A 14,570-nucleotide genomic window follows, 5' to 3' on the forward strand; every position below is an offset into this window, starting at 1 on the left:
GCTATGCACGGCTGCAGCGTGCACCGCGACACGAGTCTAACCCTGGGACGTTTGGTGTACTCAGTTATAACCTCGCGCCTTATACATCAATTTTATACTGCTCAGTTTTCCCCTCGAGTACTTAGACTGGCAAGTGCAATATACTCAGTTTTACCCTCAAGTAGCTAGTCAACAGAGAGTCAACAAATGAGATTAACATATCTAACTGAGGCATTTCATGCGCAAAAAAATTCAAAAAAAAACGTAGTGGCACCTACTCATGGAGTCTTCCTACGCAACCTGCCACCAAGAAAACCTTAACAAACATATATAAATCAAGTTTTACCACAAATTGCCACTTCTCAGAATCACTAGTGTAGCTATGAAGATGCATGGTTTTCCACTCAAACCCCTTTGCAAAACATCTTCCCCAAAAACATAGTTTGTCTAAATGATGGCATAATTGTCACACTCATGTATATTTGAATTGCAAATAATTTGATGTAGCCCAATATGAATTATATTGTACAAAACATGCATTTTTCATTTTGTAATTCTTTTTGTTTGAATCCCTTAGTCTATTTACTATTTATGTGCCCTTGGATTGTTAGTACTACTCAGTTTTGCCCTCAAGTTCTGTCACAAATGCTCTCAGAAGCCCAAACTTATTCTGATTGGTTGAGCCGTTGTCACACTGATCGACTCCACGAACCGTTGATCAACTGATCTAACGGGCAGTATACCCCTCCCCGTCTCTTCGTGGCCACCCCTCTCTCTCTCTCTTCGTGGCCACCCCTCTCTCTCTGTCGGTGGATATAGTTTTGGCTTTCGCTTTCCTTTTTCTTTTAGGGGATATAGTTTTGGCATATAGTTTTAGTAATTTGAAACGGCCCAAAAGTGGTATAATTTTGGTATAAACATGAGGCATACATATTTACGGATTTCGGTGAATGCATTATTGTCACCCCCCTAACAATTATCAACTATCTTTCGATTTCCCTTTTCTTTTAGGGGATATAGTTTTGGCATATAGTTTCGGTAATTTAAAACGGCCCAAAAGTGGTATAATTTCGGTATAAACATGAGGCATACATATTTGCGGATTTCGGTGAATGCATTATTTTCACCCCTCTAACAATTATCAACTATCTTTCGCTTTCCTTTTTCTTTTAGGGGATATAGTTTTGGCATATAGTTTCGGTAATTTGAAACGGCCCAAAAGTGGTATAATTTCGGTATAAACATGAGGCATACATATTTGCGGATTTCGGTGAATGCATTATTATCACCCCTCTAACAATTATCAACTATCTTTCGCTTTCCTTTTTCTTTTAGGGATATAGTTTTGGCATATAGTTTCGGTAATTTGAAACGGCACACACTAATATAGTTCGGTGAGCAATGATAAGAATCCCTTGTATAAACATGAGGCATACATAAAGCATTCCAATATAGTTGGTAATTTCGGTGAATGCACACACTAACCATGAAAACAACTACAAGTACATGTAACTGAATAATGAATTTGTAACAAGGTATCCCTTGTAACAACTTCTAGCGCCTGGTGAGCAATGATAAGAATCCGATCGCAATTATACAACAGAAAAAACAACCAGCTATCAGATTAGCTTGCTTCTTCAACTCGATCAGCTGCCTTAACTGCTTGTTCATTTTCTTCAGTTCTCCCTTCACTTCCACCAGTCATACATTGGGAGCATTAGGCATAATCGGAACGGCTCCTCTCTCCGCCGCATTCTCTACAAAGAAGTCCCCCCTCCCAAATTGCGCTCCCCAATAGCGCCAATTGATTCCTGCAATTTAAGCCTCTGAACGTACACATCGATCCACTCGAAATGCCTGCATTTCTTCAGGATCTGAAAACAACAACGGGAACCCTAAATCCCAAATTCGATGGAATAGCAAGAAAATCGAGAGAAAACAGAGAAATTGGAGCGAGATCTAACCTTATCCCCCTCTCTATATGGCAAGCTCTCGCATGCAAGGAACTCACGTCCACGGTTGCCGTTCTCGTCCGTCTTACAGATCGACCGCTTCAGAGGCTCCTGGCGTGGGCAGTCAGGGCATCTTGTCAAAGGCACGGGTCCATACTGCGGCCATGAAGAACGGGAGGTCGAAGAGAAACTAGACATCACCCGTCTGCCGGAGAAGGGCTGCCGCTGGCGGAGAAGAAGAACAATGGGGCGCGGGGAAAGAAAGGGGAAGCAATGGCACGGGCACGGGCGCAGGGTTGGCTCGGGCTCCCATTTTGCAACGGTCACCTAGGTAAGCTGTGGGTCCGGCGCACTTAACGTGGACAAGTTGTGGGTCCCACGATGATCTGGATAAGTGAAGACGTGTCCACTGCGGGGCACCAACAGCGGCCCCACTTGCCAGCACCAACCAACGTCAACTAACGGGATTCCTTCCGTCCGAGCTCCTTCTGCGGGTTTCAGACAAGGTTTTGGGGAAAACTGAGGAAAAACTAAGGGGCTGGGGAAAACTGAGCACAACTAAGGAGCCAGGGGCACGAAAATAGAAATCCCTTGAATTTATGCTCCTTGTTTTCAAATTGTATAGTTGGGTGCTGAAAACAACAAAAATGATGTGGATGAATCCTACTCCGAAAACACCAGTGATGGTATTTTAGTTCTACAATAACTGCATAGACATGTAATATGACTTTGAGTTACAATTGCGCAGGCGATACTAGTCCACACTGAGCATAACTATTTGGGATTCAGATTTGGAATACTTGGATAATAAGGACATGGAAGAACCGCAGTATCTCGAGGAGTGAAAATTTGAATGCAAGAGTGATGTAAGTTGATTGTTTTTGTATGGCAAGGCATATACTTCTAATCCCTCCATTCCACGAAGGTTGTCTGAGATGTGTCAAAATTCAAATGTATCTAGATGCTATTTAGTGTCTAGATACATCCAAATTTTGATAAATCTAAGGCATCTTTCGTGTGACGGAGGGAGTAGTATAAATCAGATAGACATGTACACTTACATGACTTTGCTTTCATTTGTGTGATAGGTAGTGCCCATCATAAGCATGGTAAGCATAAAGGGGAATCATGAGGAAGATAAACTAGATATAAGTACATGAGTGTAATGACGGGAGAAGGTGAAGAGATAAAAGGTTCCATTAGGAACATGAAATATTCACTATATACGGGTTCCACGACTAGGAAATGTGAAAGAAAAAGTACTTGACCATGGATGTCCACAACTGCAGGAAACGACCTTAGTCCCGCTGCAACTATAATACACATTTAAGCATGTTGTTTAACAAATCCAAGGGGTTTTGGGCTGTTCTGAGATTTGAGGAGAACGATAATCGAGTCCTCACTAGACCTGATGAAGTCTCTTTTCTTCGGTCTCACAGAAAGATAAGGCCAGATCAGAAGGCTGAGATCATGTCATTGGCCGCAAGTGGGATTAGAAAGTTCCATATTATGGAAACATTCATCACCATAAGTGAAAATTACAACACTTAGAGTTCATAAGGAAGGATCTTTGTATCATGTCTTGCCAGGAAGAGAGGAAGCCGATTGCAAAGGGTGACGCTAACATAGCCATTGATATTATGGAGAAAAGGAAGCCCCAATATCCAGATTTCTTTTTTGATTACGAGGTTGAAAAAAAAGGTTGTTTCAAACACATTTTTTGGTATTTTATGAATCGGTATGGTATGCCATTCATATCTTTTGTGGAGTTGTACAATCACTACCTAATGGGACACTGTTTTGTGCAGGTCTTGCTGGTTTTATCTTCCTCGGAGAACCCCGTCTATGATGCGAGATTTTTTCATATATCTTAATTAATTTCGGAGTGCAGAAGATTCCTGGCATCTTGGAGGAACGGAAGCGGATTACAGCTGGTCCTGGGGTGTTTAAAGTTCTTTGTTAAGACTAATGTCCCCAAACCCAATTAAAGGATGCGCAAGCTTAAAATATATGTGTATCTTACACATAATTAATACCTCGTCCAACACGCATCAACATTCTCCCAAGCTTTCTCTCTTCCTTCCTCCTTTGAGAGTCGCCAAGTTGCGCCCCGCTTCTCTCCCATTCCTTGACGAGGGAGAGCAGGCCATGTATTTGTACAATGTAGTCTAAGTTTTTATCTACTATAATTTGTATGGCTTTAAGCCGAACTGTCGTTATTCCATGTATCAGGGGGATTTGGTGGCTGGAGTTGTCGAGCAGCTCAGGCTGGCCAGTGGTGGCGACTCCCTGTTTGTGGTGCTCCGGTAGTTAGAGATGAAGGCAGATGGGGCGGTCTCTTCCGCGCCTCCTGCAAATAAGCATTGACCCATTCTTCTAGGATCTGTTCGCAATGGAGGCGGGTGGAGAAGGGTGACATCGAGATCTCGAGTTCCCGGGGTTGCCCGCGAAGATTCTCTATGTGAAGTGCACCATCAGCGGAAAGGTTGCACCGCTGCCTTATTTTTCCAAGGAGGCCACTTCGCCCCGCGGAGCTTGCTGTTCCAGCGGATCTTCTTCCATGCCAAAGCGCCACATCGGAGGATCTTCGATAACCTCAACGCGGCACCGCTCGTCAACCTCGCCCAAGTGGCCTCGTTCGTGGTGGAGTTCTCAGTGGCCGTAGCTTCGAGGTTCAGCTGCATCGGTGGAGGGCTCGATAGTGTTTCAAGGGATTTTTTTTAGAAAAAGCTAGGACCATGTTGTAATGTTGTTTTCTTTTGAGGTTCTTCTTGCAACTTGTACACATGGCTTGGAATGAAGCTTCTGGGTCCTTTCAAACCCAACTCCTATTAATACAACACAAAATTAATGGATGATGATGTGCATCCACCGCTAGAAAGTATATACATAAATGAATACAATAGTTTAATCTTTAATGTTATTTTGGCTAGTCTTTCCCCCACCGGCCACCGAAATAGTTTTCTGATAGTTAAGTTAATTGTCACATTTTATGAAGGGAGATTTTCATGCTACATCTCGAACTTTCTTGCTCGGGCGTTCGATGATCATAAACTTTACAATGCTATATCATGCATCCTCTTGAATATCCGATCCCCTGGGCATGCTTCAGAATCATCTAGTGGCGGTGCGCCACTTGTATACGAATTCAACCATGCATTGAGTTGCTTTACGGTGTAGAGCTGTATCATTACTTTTTGTTTTGTTTTAGTTAGGCATGTTTGTGTTGTTGGCAGAGCAGACACTTTTATTTATTTATCTATGTGGTACATTGGAAAATGGAGCACATACACCTATGAGTACAATCATTCCTCCCCCTCTCTCTATGTATAATATGTTTATTTTATCTATAAAACAGGACATGAAACTGTTTGAAGAAAGAATATCCGATGAATCTAGCTTCTCGTCTATATCTATCTCGAGCTTAATGAATGTGAGCCCATCCATCAATAATGATATTAAATTGATGCACTAATACAAAGAAAAATCTGAACTAATTAAGTCAACAGTAAAAAAATGTGCATTTAACTCAATTGTTTACCTGGGATTGCCGCCGTATCTCTCGTATTTGCTCCTTTCATAGCAGTCATGGCGTCTTCTCTCCGACGGTTGGTGAAGGGCCATTAGGAATTCACAGAGTGATGTTTTGAGTTAATTTTGGTTGTTCCGAGGACTTTTGTAGACTTGGCCCCGTGGTGAGTGTGGAGGCTTCATAGTTTTCGACCGATTTTCACTAATTAACTGTACACTTGCTTTTGCCTTCGTTTGAGAAAAACTAGATTGATGGAATTTGTTCGAACTAAAGGGGCTAACCAAAGGACAGTGGTTGATGGACTTAGCAATGTCGGCAAAGAAAAAGGCCGATGGAATTCAAAACTTGGGCCAGCTTTCGTTGTGGCCAGGCTTAGCAAGGATGGGTCGACCATGCGCCCAGCTCAATGTGATGGCTTCAGGTGGCGAGTAAGCATTTGGGCCAAAACGTTACTTCGTTACTTCCTCTAGAACAAATCTGTATGCAGTTTGTCTTAAAAAAAAAAAGTATGCATTCTTTGGGTGCAAAACCAGCTGAGGGCATCTCCAGCGGCGGGACGCAAACGGACGCTGACCGACCGTTTTCGTCCGCCGTGACCGGAAATGCGTATGGGGTCTGCTTCAGCGGGGCGACGCAAAGTGACTGGCCTATGCGCCAGGTTTGCGTCTCCGCGGACGCTCGGCGGTCGCTTGGAGCATCCTCGTTTCTTACCCGGTCCCGCATATCAGGGACAGCGAAATCGACCGCTTCGATTTGCTTCTTGTTCCCCTTCTTTCCTGCCCTAGTGCGACGCCACCACCCCAACCCCACCCGCCGCCGTCCGGCCGCAGCGCTGCAGTAGTCGCCGTCGGCTCCGTTCTTGCCGCGCGGGAGAGCAGGAGCGTGCTCCGCCGCGTACCTGCCGGCTGTTTTCGGGTGAAACGCTCCCGGTTGCGCTGCCCTTTCGCGCCGCCCACGACCTGTTCGTTCAATTGCGTCGGTAGGTTTTCGGCGCTATCGTGCGCGGCCATTGATCCACAGTTTGTACCCACGCAGATGGACATGTGGCAGATGTTGGACAAGTTCCGCGTGGAGGTCGTCGACTCCTCTTCCGACGAGGAGTCCGATCAAACGACGCACACTTTGGCAACAACTGCGGCCTCCATGATCCACGAGTTCACCTCTAACCCGGGGCCGCAACACCGGGGCTCTGTGAAGGGGCGCTCCAAAATCTGCCACGCAACAGAGTGGAAGGGCAGGCTCACCTCCACAAGGACTACTTCCACCTGACCGATCCGATCTTCCCGGAAAAAATGTTCCGGCGCCGATACAGGATGTCAAGGGACCTGTTCTTGGTCATTCTACGGGGCGTCAGAAACTACGACCCCTACTTCCAATGCAGGCGCGATGCAACATGTGCGTTAGGCTTCACCTCCTACCAAAAATGCTCCGCGGCTATTCACATGCTCTCATATGGAATGGCTGCGGATATATTCGATGAGTATCTTCGAATGGGTGAGAGCACCTGTCTTGAGGCCATGTACAGGTTTTGCTGAGCCGTGATTGCCGTGTTCGGAGAGTATTACTGTAGGGAGCCAACTGTTGAGGATACAACGCGCCTCCTGTCTATCAACGAGTCTAGAGCCTTCCCAGGAATGATTGGCAGCATGGATTGCATGCACTGGCAGTGGAAAAACTGTCCATTTGGATGGCAGGGTGCGTACAACGGGCATGAGGAGGGAAAACTGTCATTCTTGAAGCTGTCATATCTCAAGATTTATGGATTTGGCATTCATTCTTTGGCATGGCCGGTTACAACAATGACATCAATGTGTTGCACCGATCACCGGTTTTCAACCGGCTCATGCAAGGCAAAGCTCCCCGGGTGAGCTATGAGATCAATGGAAATGCATATGACAAGCCAAATTATCTTGCTGATGGCATCTACCGTGACTGGGCCACATTGGTGAAGACTGTCCGTAATCCAAACTCCGAGAAGACGAGGAGGTTTGCCAAGATGCAAGAGGATTGCAGGAAAGATGTGGAGCGCGGATTGGGTGTGCTCCAAGCTCGGTGGGCAATTATCCGTCACCCGGCAAGAACATGGTCGCTGAAGACCATGCATGAGGTGATGACATGCTGTGTGATCATGCACAACATGATCGTTGAGAACGAGCGTCCTGATGGCCGCAATGAGAACCAATGGAATTTCCAAGGTGAGCTGGTTCGGCCACTTCCTAGAGTTTCATCTTGGCAGGACTATCTACATAGGAATGTAGAAGTCACTGGCGAGAACGTCTCCAAACAGCTGCAAACGAATCTGATTGAGCATCAGTGGACATTGGCTGGCCATGAAGATCATGCCTAGAGAAATACTATCTTATTTTCATGTCGATTTTTAAATGTAATAACTATGACTTTGTTGATTTTCTTATTTTGTTGTTTGGAAACTTCATAAATTGATGCAAACGCGAAAACGGCCCGCTGGAGCCACCCCTAGATGCAAACGGACGCGTGAACAAAAATGTTCTGTCGAGCGTCCGCCGCGCGACGCAAACGGATATTTCAGACGTCCGAAATGCGTCGCGCCGCCGGAGAGACAACAAGGCTGCTTGACGAAATGACAGAGCACGCACAGCCCACTGCAATTGATCGGCCATACCGAAACGCATGGTAATCTCACTGGAGATTTTTTTTATAAAGAAAACAGAAGGTGGTCGAAGTTATTATTATACCCTATATAAAAGTTAGTCAGATTTACGTTCTCTGCTCGCTCCTGGTACTGTTTATGAGCTATTTTCCTCTCTGCTTCTTCAATTACCCACTAACAGGTTAAAGCTCCTCCTAACACACGCATGTTGAATGTTGGGAAGCAAGAAAATTGTGGTGTGTACTGTATTACTGCCCTCCACATGTTTGTTGTTGTGTTTCTTAGAATTGAAGCTATTTTTCTATGCTTCTGTGGTGATCTGTCATGTAGGTTGCACGAATCGTTGCCTTCATCTGTTTATTCCGCTACATCAGTTAACCTTCCTTTTTGTTAGCCTACATGTACTACATGCATTAATAGGTTTAGGGGCGGTGATTTTGGTCTTAAGGATTTAAATGATATTTTGTTATTTTTCTCACAATGTAGGCCTGAACCTGGCTCAAGAAGATTAAGGTAACTAATTGAGATGAACACTGTTTCGTTTTCATTTTTTCCAATCATTGTCTGCTGAAAATAATCACTGCTATTTGATTTGAGACATACTGATGGTATGACAGGTATGACAGCTAACATAAAAAGTAGGATTGTCGTTCTGCCCAGATGGTAGTGTATCCTACCTTACACATGTTAATGCCAGCATACCATTAGCTGACCTTTCCTCTTTGTTGGACTAGGTGTATGCCATGAATCTAGAGGTTTACTGGGGATGATGTTGATCTTGAGGACTTAAATAACATTTTGGCTTTCTTCTACTGATGTAGAAATGAAATTGGCAGAGTGAGGTAATTAATTGAGATGAACAGAAATTCTGTATTTTTTGCTTCATTTTCTGCTGAAAGTTATCGCTAGGTGCTACTACTTGAACTGAGTGGGTATCTGCTGGCACGCTTCGCTAGGTAAGATCTTCACTGCAGGTGCTCACGCATTGATATTATTGCATCAGGGTAGTATGCGTGTTACCGTGGAGCAACTCTGTGTAGACCAAAGCAAAGAGCACAGTCAGAAGAGCAGCTGTGAAATCATGGAGAACTTTTCCGCAGGATTGTGGCTAGGGGCAACTACAAGATTGAGATCATGGTATGCTACAAAATTAGGACTTTAAGTTATTTCTGTGTTTATATAGCAGTAAAATTATTTGATGACCTTCTCTGTAAAAAATTTGGTTATCTATAATTCCCCAAAGTGGTACTCCAATATCAGGTTCACGATGTACTATTTGAATGGTCCACCAAGCTCCTTCAAAAGTTCTCACATGCCTGTTTTCTACCACCGCAATCAAAATTACTATTCTGAACATCGGCATGAAAAGACAATTTCTCCAACATCAATTTTGCTCCCTCCCAACAGCGGTTAGAACTAGGTAGCTGAATGTACTTATGCTCCCTCTGATGATCTTCGTATTTTAAGTTATCCTTAAATGGAAATAACATAAAGAAAAACATTGGTGTATACTATCTTTCGCTTAATTTTGTAGGTTCTCTCTTATTGCATGTTTTCAACATATCACTGAGTGTAATACACATGCCGGTGGATTTAGGGAAATAAAACAAATTAGGTAGTTTGCTATATTATTGTGAGCAACTAAATTATTTTATATATTCATATCGTTTCCTATTTGAAACTGTTTCGACAGCACTATTTAAATTACAGGTTAATTATGTACCTTGATGTTCTTCTTTAATCTTCTATCTAGGTCAACTAGGGGTTATGTGCTACCTTTTATGGGTTTACTTCCCACATTATACTTTTCTCAGTCAGTATACTGAAATATTACTGCCGGCTAAAGCAGCCAACAGCTCTGAAATTTCTGGTTCAAGAGAATAGAAAACCCAATTGCCAACATTTTATTTCATGTCTACGTATAAAAATACTTTTTAGACAAATACTAGATTAAATAGGTTCGGATGAAGGGTTGCTTAAGTACCATGTATATCTATCCACTCTGAGTGTGCTACAGTAGATTCGTCCCCTATAGTCTATACAACATTTAGGCTCAACTCTAGATGATGTAAATTCATTAGTGCCTTTTCTGAATAAACGCAACCTAACAATTGTTTTCTTTGAAAATTCAGTTGTTCAGCCTGGAGATTAAACTGAACTACATGCAAGTGCATTCATGGTGTCCATCTTTAATTTGAGGCACTCACCAAAAGCATGGGTGAAGGAAGTTGCTTGGATGCATTGAGATCTCCAGAGAGAAATAAACGAGCAGCAGTACCTAGGGGAGCAAGGGTTGGGCACGCCGAGAAGCTGGAGCTTCAGCTTGGCCTGAAGGCAACAAGGATGGTGGCCAGGTCGTGCTGCGTCGCCTCTGCATGATCAGCATGATCACTAAGAGGAATCAGTAGAATCGGGAAAGAAGAGCCCCGATCTCTCTAAAGAGCTGCCCAATGGTATAACATGCAGACCTTGGTGATTTGTTCTTGGATTGGATTTGAAGGTAGAAGACTATGAGGTTTGCTCTCGCCTGGGAGGGGAATGAAAAAGAAGTCCTGCAGAGTGGGTCGCCTTAGAGTGGTAATAAAAAACAAGAGCATGAGTTTGCCAAGCGGTAGTCAGTAGGTACAGACCTAAGGCCTAAGCGACAGCGATCCTCCACATGTCCCTTATACTTGGGTGTGGTTATCCAGATCAGCTTTAGCTAGCTCCACGACAAACACCTGAGTGTATTTTTGTTTTTCAGAGCCCAATCACCGAACAAATTGAATTAAAGAGCACATACACAATCTACAGGCAGCCCGCCCAAACTGGGACCTACAAATTTTTATGACTGTAAAAAAGGGTATCCAACCAGCTGTTCAAGCCGTTCATTCAACAGTTCTTAAGAATAATCTACAGCTTCCTCTTTGCAAGATAGAACATGAGAATCTACAGAAACAACACACTATTATTCCCTTTTGGCACTCAGATCTTTCGTATGATATAATCTTCTCTTAATACTGATATATACACTGTGTTTGAGTCATCTACAACAAATGATGCCACTGAATTCAGATACAAACCCGTATGTCTCTTCTTCCTCTTCTTCACATACATCTATTTGTTCGTACCATTTTAGCCTTCTCCTTTACGCCCTCCACTGAACATCGATATCAGATCACATTTGCACCTTCTGTTCAACACGGACATCAGTTCAGACACTACCCATCAGTAATAAAACTTGCTTACATGTTATCCACAAACCATACCAAAATATACAATCTAGCCAACAAGAGACAATGTACAACACATAACTTTATTTCACTAAATAGTACCCTATACTAAAGGTACTAACAAACAGATCAAACACTACCTAATATACTTCTTAGCTACTTCCTCAAACTCACGGATTTCATCGTGGATTACGTAGGAAGAAAAGTTCTCAATTTGTTCAGATCTGTAGCTCCGGGATCACAGTACTCAAAGGCAGTGGACTGAGCGTGTACTATGTGTTGGCATGTACAGTACATGCTCTCCAGAGAACGGTGCCAACCTTTATTCAGCACCTACACCTTCATCCTCAGCATCCGATTCTCCTCTGCGCAACGCCATCCAACACAAGAATTAAGAATTCTAATTTTCGTTGTTGAAGCGGCTCATGTTCTCCCAATTGAGATCCTTCGTCTCAAACTTATGTTCCCTCTCTAGCTTTCGAATCATGGATTCGGCGGCTCTCTCTTCAGCCTTCTCCGCCGTGTGGAGCTCTATGCCACTCGAGGTGAACACCTCGTGTAGATTCACCGGAGTCACAAGATCAGAGGCACAAACACACAAACATCGCTGAAGAAACCACCATACCGCAGGTACGTATCGAACACAGGTCCCATCATCTACCAAGAGTCCAAGACTGAACCTTCGGAACATATAAAGGAAATCAACGGCAACACAGAATAATCGATGAGACCAAACAACTCTCACGGGAGGGTGGTTACGAAGGCAGGGCATCACATCCATATGGGCACCATCAAGATACACGTCAGGATCCAGCCTCTTGAGCAAGTCGTCCATATCCAGCGCCTCATCCATGTCCACGTCCATCCCGATTCGCCCACATAACAAAAGCTAAGTGAGCCTACCCTTCCCCTGAACTGAAGAAACGTCTTGAAATGAGCAGAGGGCGCGACATCTCCCTCCAATATAATCAGCGGCCACACGTGTCTCTGGAGTTCAGGTGTACGTCTCCCTGCCCACGCGTCAGTAAACAACATCCCCACCTTAATCTCTACCATCATTACCACAGCTAAATCCACCCCGCCTCTCATTTTTCCTTTCCTCTGTCGCTCCGCTCCGCTTGCCATGCTGCAGCAATCCTCCACCGTCTCCCGTCAGCACACCATCGAGCAGATCACACGATTCCTAACATATTGTACTGCTGCACACCACAACTAGCTTCTTCCATCAATCGGGCCAAAATTGACGCAACAGTGATCCGCCACAAAAGAGAGGCCAATCAGAAAACTACCGCTCATTGATTGCATATAATACAGACTTAATAAGATTTCCGAGAAACAAACGCCCACAGGCGCGGCGTGCCGCCGCGCCAACGCCTCCTAGTCCATCATTAAACTAGAGAGCGCAACTTCCTTGGAACATTTAGCAATTAGCTATTACCTACATTGTAAAATATAAATCTTTTTAGAAAACTAATTTAGGTTTTTAAAATGGATTATATATATTTCTAAACGAAGGTAGTACCTTGATTCATTTAGCAATTTGCAGCGTACGCCTGGAGAACGTGCAGATGATGCGGTCGTTGGCCGATCTTCTCTAGGTTCTTTGTGAATCCACTGACCAATGGTGGTCTTCTCCGAGCATATTCTCATAGAATTTGACCGTTAAGGATATCGGATCTTCCCTATGGTGATGGATGGGCGGTCCTTGCTGCTCTGGTGAATCTTCTAGCCAAAGGGTGATCTTTGTTGGCTTAGGGCATCTCCAACGGGACGACGCAAATCGGACGGTGAGCGACTGTTTGCGTCCACCGGGCTAAAAAATACGACTGGTATCACCTTCAGCGGGACGACACATAGTAACCGGGCCGTTCGCAGCGACGCAAACCTGACCCAAATATGCGTCAGGTTTGCGTCTCCGCGGACGCTGCGCGGTCACGGAAAGTGTCCGTGTTCGGTGCATCCGTGCCCGGTTGGCAGTAACTATGTAAGCAAAATATTTTTTCATTACCATTGATTGGTCAAACGGACCATCTTTACAGAGATAGTTTGTCGAGTTAACCTAAAACTACAACGGCCGTACCTACTCGCCGTCGCGCGGCCTACCACGGCCTGGGTTACTCGCAGTCGCGCGGCCTACTACTGGCCGCCGGAGGGGCCAGCGCCGTCGTCGAAGTGGGAGCGCTTCACGCACTCCGCGCGCCGCGCACGGCGGCGATCAGACGTCTCGTTCTGCCGCCTGCGGCGTTCGAGGGCCTCAGCCAGGGAGGAGTCCCGCAAGATTCTCCTGGCCATAGAGTTGACCTCCGCCTCCGCCGCCGCCTGGGCCGCCGTCGCCTAGGCCGCCGCCGCCTCCGCCGTCGCCTCGTTCGCCGGGCCGCCGCCTGCAACCCCGCCAGCTGGGTGTGGAAGCAGGCCCTATCCCTAGCCACCTCTGCCACCGCTTCGTCCCTGGCGGCGATGGCGCCCGCCAGCTCCCGGTTCTCATGCTCGACCCACGCGGGAGAAGGGCCCCTCCGTTGGAGCGAGTCCAGGTCGGAGCACATGTACCCTTGAGCCATGGCGACCGCATTGCTGTGGGCTTCCTCCTCCGCTGCCCAAGCCTGAAGGCGCAGGGCGTCCCCAGCCAGGGTCTCGAAGGACGCGAGCAGAACGAACTGGTCGCCGCCGCAGTCGAAGCGGCCGGGTACAGCGTCGTCGTCGTCGGCGATGTCGTGGATGACGACGTCCGTTGGTGGGGCCGCCGGAGGGGCCGCCATCGCCGCCCGCGCCTCCGCGAGCGCCGCCCTGGCATCGGTGAGCTCGGCCCTGGAGTCGGCGATTTCCACCCTGGTCGCCGCGAGGCGCCCTTCCGCGCGCTCTGCTGCCTCCGCCTCCGCTGCTGCCGCGTGACAGGGCTTGCAACGGTGCCAGAAAGTAGCTTCTTGTGACGGTAAAGCACACGTCCGTTGGAAACCCGAAGAGGAAGGTGTGATGCGTACAGCAACAAGTTTTCCCTCAGTAAGAAACCAAGGTTTATCGAACCAGTAGGAGATGAAGGCCACGCGAAGGTTGTTGGTGAAGGAGTGTAGTGCGGCGCAACTCCAGGGATTCCGGCGGCAACGTGGAACCTGCACAACACAATCAAGATACTTTGCCCCAACTTAACAGTGAGGTTGTCAATCTCACCGACTTGTTGTAAACAAAGGATTAAACGTATGCTGTGGAGAATGATGTTTGCTTGCAAAGAACAACAGAGAACAATGATTGCAGTAGGTTGTATTTCAGAT

The 14,570-nt window shown here is 45.8% G+C and overlaps 1 long non-coding RNA gene across 2 annotated transcripts; it reads left to right on the forward strand.

Moving 5' to 3' along the window:
• The first annotated feature begins 8,279 nt into the window (after nucleotides 1–8,279).
• LOC127312087 (uncharacterized) lies at nucleotides 8,280–10,955 on the forward strand. 2 transcript variants are annotated; one of them, XR_007858149.2, is made up of 5 exons: nucleotides 8,280–8,605; nucleotides 8,710–8,755; nucleotides 8,827–8,934; nucleotides 9,096–9,229; nucleotides 10,225–10,955. It is a non-coding gene; the product is annotated as an uncharacterized lncRNA (long non-coding RNA). The 2 variants fall into 2 exon arrangements; XR_007858148.2 differs by having other exon boundaries at nucleotides 8,280–8,934.
• The last annotated feature ends 3,615 nt before the right edge of the window (nucleotides 10,956–14,570 follow it).

Source organism: Lolium perenne, chromosome 7 (genome assembly GCF_019359855.2).
Source record: "Lolium perenne isolate Kyuss_39 chromosome 7, Kyuss_2.0, whole genome shotgun sequence".
NCBI lineage: Eukaryota > Viridiplantae > Streptophyta > Magnoliopsida > Poales > Poaceae > Lolium > Lolium perenne.